A 6,677-nucleotide genomic window follows, 5' to 3' on the forward strand; every position below is an offset into this window, starting at 1 on the left:
AGTTAAAATTCCTTAAGTTCATCAGAGGTTTGTGTTCTATCTTCATGAAACTAAAACGTCCACTAGCAAGCTCTAAGGAGTAAGCTGTCTAGAGCTACATTCTGCTACCCCTGACTAGAAATACTACCAGTATAAAGTTCAGAGAGAAAAGGAATTTCAAACATGACCCATTGGAGTTCATTCCAAGTTGTTAATGAAGTTGTTGCAGGTTCTTGTTTTACCTCTATGGTTTGCTCATTCTTACTAAGAAAGCAGTACAACACTTATGCAGGTCCTCCACATATTTGAAGCAGACTGTATAAGACTATATCTAACACATCTGAATTTTTGTTCTTGTAATTTAAGGTATAACCCAACTCAGTCATACTTTTGATATTTTGAATACAAGACTAGGATTAAAGGCTTTAGGTCAAGGACTTGAAAAAATGGTAGTTCACTGCTAATACTCAGAGCCTTAGCATTCCATAAATACAGAGGACTGGAGCCCTACAATGACACTTCCAACTACTTTAAACTGAGAATTTGTCTGAGGAGTCACAGATACCCATAGGTTACTGTGCATTGTTAGCAGCTCAGCTTAACCAGTCACTTGCTAATGCATTATGTTAAGCACATGATTTTGCTGACTTCCTAGTTTTTAAGGAACTTTTTAGGGCACCTTATAGAAAAAAATAAAAATATTCTGAGTCAGATTTCCTAAGTCCAGCTGACCTGCCTTTGACACAGGATGCAAAGAAGTGGGGAAGATGCCTCTAAACCAACTTTCTTATTCCTTGATCCTGGACATGTGCTTGGCCTGACCTGGTTGATTTAGAGCTACCTTAGAAGCCTGTTTTAAGTTACACCAGCTGGAGCAGTCCCCTAGGGCCTGTTCTGCTGACAGGAGATCTCTGAAATATTGTGCACTCCAGCCACATCCCTTCATTCCCCTGGGCTAGGGAAAGCAGGTGGCAAAGAGATGGCTGGGAAATACAGGGAATCCTGTAAGTCATGAGATCCCCCACCTGTCCTGCATGGGCAATTTACAGGGTGCTCCTTTGCTGCTTGACCAGAGCAAGCAGGTGTAAGAAGAGCTGAGGATCTGACTGACCTCTTTCAACATTATTTTTTTTCCCAGCATATGATGTGGTTTGCCCCTCTCTTAAATGTCTGATACTTGAAAACAAGTTTTTTAAATCTGAAGGGCTGAATTCCATCCACAGATGGAATTCTAGCTCTCATTTTTTTATAGTATATAGCTCCCATTTTTATATGCAAATTTCCCATTTTATATGCAAATTTCCAGGGCTGGTTGAACCAACCCTAGGGCTTCCTATAAAGCCAATCAATTGATCTCTAAGCTGGAAGACTACAAATCCAGCAGACAGCCTTCCTTGTGGCTCCTGGCTCATGTTTCATTCAGGTTTGCTAAAGGGAGAAAAGGATTGAGGAGCAAAGGCAACTGTATCTCCTTAAAAACAGGATTGGAAAAAGAGACAAAGATGGTTTACACAGAGCCACTGGGGAGTTGGGTAGTGATTTCACAGGGTTGAACAGGAGAGAGCAAGCGTCTCACAGGAGGGTGAAAACAGGAAGAAGAGGACCAGCCACAGGTGTGCACAGTAGCAGTTCTACCACTTTGTGTCCTTTGTAGATACCCAACGTGACTCCAGTCCTAAAGAATGCTACCTCGGACAAGGGTGAAACCTCACCAGAGTACTCTGGTCTAGTCCTGTATCACAATATTTTGTTATTAAACTTTTGGAGATCTTTATTAACCTGTTAGGCAGTCTGGGGTTTAGCTTGGGAGTAGTTGAGATTCTTGGTAAAATCGCCTGAACAGTTCTCACCACAACCATCCACCCATCAGGAAAAATCTCTATGTGCTAAAAGTCACAGATGTATAGCTGAAAAAACCCATGAAAATCATGGAATCTCTGATGCTTATGATTGACAAGTCAAAAATGACTGTCTACAATAAAGTTTTCCAAGCTTGACTGCTGACTGAAAAAATATTAGTTCACTCTTCTTTTTCCAATTGCTTTTGGAATGGATTTGATAAGTCGGGGTGCTATTCCTCTGATTTTGGAGTCCATTGCTAAGCAGAACTTTAAACAAACAGTCTAAAGATTCAAGGAAGAAGCAATTAACTTGGCAAGGTCCTAATTTTCCCTTGTGATATATCCTGATAGACTGTCTGAAGAATAGTCTTTCTTATAGCAGTGCAAGCAACACAGATATTCTGCATATTCATAAATATACTGGATCAGATTTACTATACTATCTCTGATGATACAAAGTCTAACAGGAAATCAAATTCTATGGCATAAAATATCCATAATCTACCTTATACAAAGAGCCAGAAGAAGTCACTGGGTGTGTCACATGAAATGCTAAACCTGCAATAGTCTAATACTACTGCATTGTAGCGTGTCATGCCAAAAACAGTGCTAATATGCTACTGTGCAGTAGTATTACGCTACTGAGAAATAGTGTCACTAAAAAGGTGTGTGTGGGTGCTAATGTACAGTAGCAGGGGTTACTGTGCATTGATTTAGTACTTGGTTATACAAGAAGTAACCTTAATGCTCAGTAACTACAGTGCATTAATAACTGTGTAGATGTGCCTACTGTAACCTGAAAAGTGGGTTATATTGACTGGGGCCCAGGAATTTGGGGAATCTACCTATGTAATAATTTCTCATGAAAAAAAGCACAGAATATGCAATTTAAGGGGCCCAGTCTTGTTCTCCTTGACTTTCACAAGAATAAGATTAAGCCTGAATTCTAACTGGAAGATCAGGGACAAGAATTTTTAAATATATTTGCTTAGATTTTAATTTGCATGTATGTGAGAGGTCTTTTCTGAATATTCAAACTATTGCAGGCAGTTACATCCAAATGAATAGAGTAAAAAGATTACTAGCTAAATTAGTTGAAGAATTGGCAATCAGAGTATTGTGACCTGGGTGCAAACAGGTGGGAACTTTGAGAAATCACACATAGCTTAATTCATGGAAAAGCTATAAAAAGGAGGTTGGGGGGGGGGTCCTTTTCTGAGGGAGTTTGGGTGGGTGTCTGAATGAATGAGCAACCGCTGAGAAAATGTAAGAGAGTCTGTTTCTTCTGTTTCACTTGATCTGCACAACAATGAATAAAAAGAAATGACATGAAAATAAGCCTTTAGTTAGTTTTTACTTTGAAATTTCCAACTACTTTAATGAAGCTCTTGAGTCTGACAAAATTTGTCAAGCTTTTCTTTTCAAAATAAGGGCAGGCTTCCTTTTCAAGGCAGGTTTCCCAGAGAAGGCAGTGCAAAGTCCCAAAGAAATACTGGACTGATCCAAAGTCCTCTGAAGTCATGGAAAAAATAAACCTGCCATTGTTTTTAGCAAGCTTTGGATCAAGTCAATAATTCTAATTTGAGCATCCATCTTAATTGTCCTTCTCTCCGTTAGTCCATATAATTAACTTTGTTTGGGGAATTAAAAGACACAGGAAAGCAGCCTTGTTCTTCCCATTGCATACATTCTTGTGCAGTCCAGGAGAAATATTACTTCATCTAATTTTAAACAAGTCTATGTGGATTTTTTCTCTCAGGAGGAGGAAAAGAAAAGATGCTGAATGAGATAAGATGAAAGAGAACAAAGCAGGATTGGGGCATGACAGGTGAAAACTGAAGAAAAGGACATCAGCTAAAACAACTCATAGGATTACAGAGAATTGAAATGATGGGAATACTTAAACTGGGCAGGCTTCTGAATCCTGTTTACTGTGGTGCAACACTAGTAATGTCAGTGGTATAGCTCTGGTTTTAGACTAAACAAAAGCAGAAGCTGACCAAGAAGATTAACAAAGGTACAAAAAGATTACATCTCTTTTGAAACTGTCACTGTCTTCAAAGAACCAGATGCTTAGGTTTTACTCAGCCTTTACTCATGCAAACTCCAAATAAAGTCAAAGCTGAATGAAAACTCAGGATGTGGAATAGCCATGCTGACTTGTTTGGAAGTGGGAGGGTTCTGTCAGAACTGCAATTACTGTTTAACTATCGTTAAACACTTCTTTTATTTAGAATGAAGCAGGAGGATATCCTATTTGGTTTGTCTGAGGCCTGGTGTCCATTATACTGTTTGAAGATAAGTACTTTAACCAAGCACCTGAGACAGAATTGAATTTGGCAATGGATGGATGGATATCAGTGATATCAGCGATGAGCAAAGACATTGCCATTGGGCACAAGTTGATAGCAATCATGCTACTAAGCTCAGGTTTATTCCTGGGGAACAGGCTGAGATGGAAGCTAAAGTTAAGAAATACCAAATCCCAAACATTTGGAGAACAGATTGTATAGCTAAAAACCTACTGGCTAGGGACAGAAATTACATATAAATTGGTATGTGAGATTGGAAACTGCTTCAATCTGCAATGCAAGATAAACCATTTTCAAAATCACTGAAACCGGTTTAAGATAAACTTGGATGGATGTAGTATCAGACTTCATTGATTTAGGTTAAATCAGTTTATTGAAACTCTGCGCCAAATTCCATCCAGATTTAAGTTCACACACAGTCCTCCAGCATCCTAGGAACCTTTGCACCTCCCCAGTAAACCCCCTGGCTTCTGGCCTGAGCCATTGAAGGCATGTGCTTGCATTTCCAGAATCAAAAGTGAATGTCTGTTCACTTGCTTATCAGTTCAATCTACACAGCTTCGACTAAACGGCAAAGATTGAATTTATTCAGCCTTGGGATTTTTGACTATCTGTACTTAGCCACTATGGCTGCACAGGTACATCTGTAAAAGCATTTGTCCACTAGATAAAGTCTGAGAATGATTGTACCTTTGTTTTACAGGAGTTAATTGTTAATAAAGCTGTGCCTAATACCTCTATGTAATAGAGTTCTCTCCAGAGTCACACGCATTATCCAAATGTATTATTCCATAACAAATAAACAAAAGCATTTATAAAATAATACACTTTAATTTAATTAAAACGAAGAAAAATAAACACTGATAAATTGCATGCCAGATGCTTTCAACAAGATCTCTTGGACACCTAAGAAAGCACAACAAACATCTGTTTTATATCTGAACATTAAACCTTAAAGAATGTTCTCTTGTTAAAAGTCCAACTCCTAATTTTCACTAATCACCAAGTGTTTATGAAATATCACACACTTCTGAAACAGTAGTATACAGATGAGATAAAAACTCAGATGGGAAACAAGGCTTTACCATGTCACAAAGATACCATTAATTGATAAAGTGCCATGACAACCACTAGGAGACAAAAAGAAAGGATTATTAAGTTATTAAGAATGAGTATTAAACCAAACTATTATTACACAGAAAAATGTGGAAAAGCATAAAAGGAATTCCGGAAAGAAGCTGCAGTGAGAGTATTTGATGAAACTGTCAAAAAACTAGAGCAAAAGGGACTCAAATCAGGACATCTCAACTGTTCATTTTTTCATTTGTTTAATTTAGAATGGTTTTGCAATTAGTTTTCATTCTGAGCACAAACATTTTCTTTAGACATTGCTGCATAAAAGACAAAATAACATATAATAAATGGACAAACAACAATCAATATAAATGAGAATTATGTATAGATTTGATAAGAGAAGATAAAGACCATTGTTGCATTGCTGGGGACAATAAAAATAAGCTTTTAATATACTTCAGGATCAAAATAATTACTAATGTAATATATACATCAGTAAATGTAGACTTTAATATCATTAATAATAATTTGGAAGTGGCATAAGTACTTCTGGTCTGTATTTAGAAAGAAGTAAGATGCTATATTACATGAGCAAAATGAATTGCTTTCTAATCCATTAGCGTAAGAAAGAAGCTAAACAGCATAAACATTTTCAAATCAGCCAGCCTGAAAACCTTGCTTCCAAGAGTCCTAAAGGAGCGAACAGAGAATCTCTTTCACCTGCTGTTAATTATGAATAACTTGGAATCTCCTGGGAATTTCAGAAGGGTAGAAGTATCTAATATCACAACAATATGCAGAACGACTAGCAAGTATGGCAGAAGGCCAGCTTGGCGTATCAGGGAACTCTTCAATAAGCTAAATCACAAAAAGGAAGCTTATAAGAAGTGGAAACTTGGACAAACAACTGGGGAGGAGTATGAGTATTGCTCAGGCATTCAGGATGAAGTCAGGAAGGCCAAACATTGGAGTTGCAGCTAGCAAGGGACATGAAGGGTAACAAGAAGGGTTTTGACAAGTATATCAGTAAGAAGAGGAAGATCAGGGAAAGTGTGGGTCCCTTACTGAATGGGGGAGGCAATCTTGTTTCATTGTTTCATAGTTTCATAGTTAGTAGGGTCAGAAGGGACCTGAGCAGATCATCTAGTCCGACCCCCTGCCATGGCAGGAAAGATTACTGGGGTCAAACGACCCCAGCAAGGTGTTTGTCTAGCCTGGTCTTAAAGACCCCCAGGGTAGGAGCCAGCACCACTTTGCTTGGAAGTTGGTTTCAGATCCTAGCTGCCCTGACAGTTAAGTAGCACCTCCTGATGTTTAATCTGAATCTACCCTTTGCCACCTTGTGACCATTATTTCTAGTCACTCCTGTAGTGCTTGGGGGAACAGGGACTCCCCCAATGCCTGTTGGTCCCCTCTGACTAGTTTGTAACAGGCCACTAGATCCCCCCTCAGCCTTCTCTTGTGGAGGCTG

This window comes from Crocodylus porosus, unplaced genomic scaffold, assembly GCF_001723895.1.
Source record: "Crocodylus porosus isolate Cpor-Errol unplaced genomic scaffold, CroPor_comp1, whole genome shotgun sequence".
In the NCBI taxonomy this organism is placed as follows: domain Eukaryota; kingdom Metazoa; phylum Chordata; order Crocodylia; family Crocodylidae; genus Crocodylus; species Crocodylus porosus.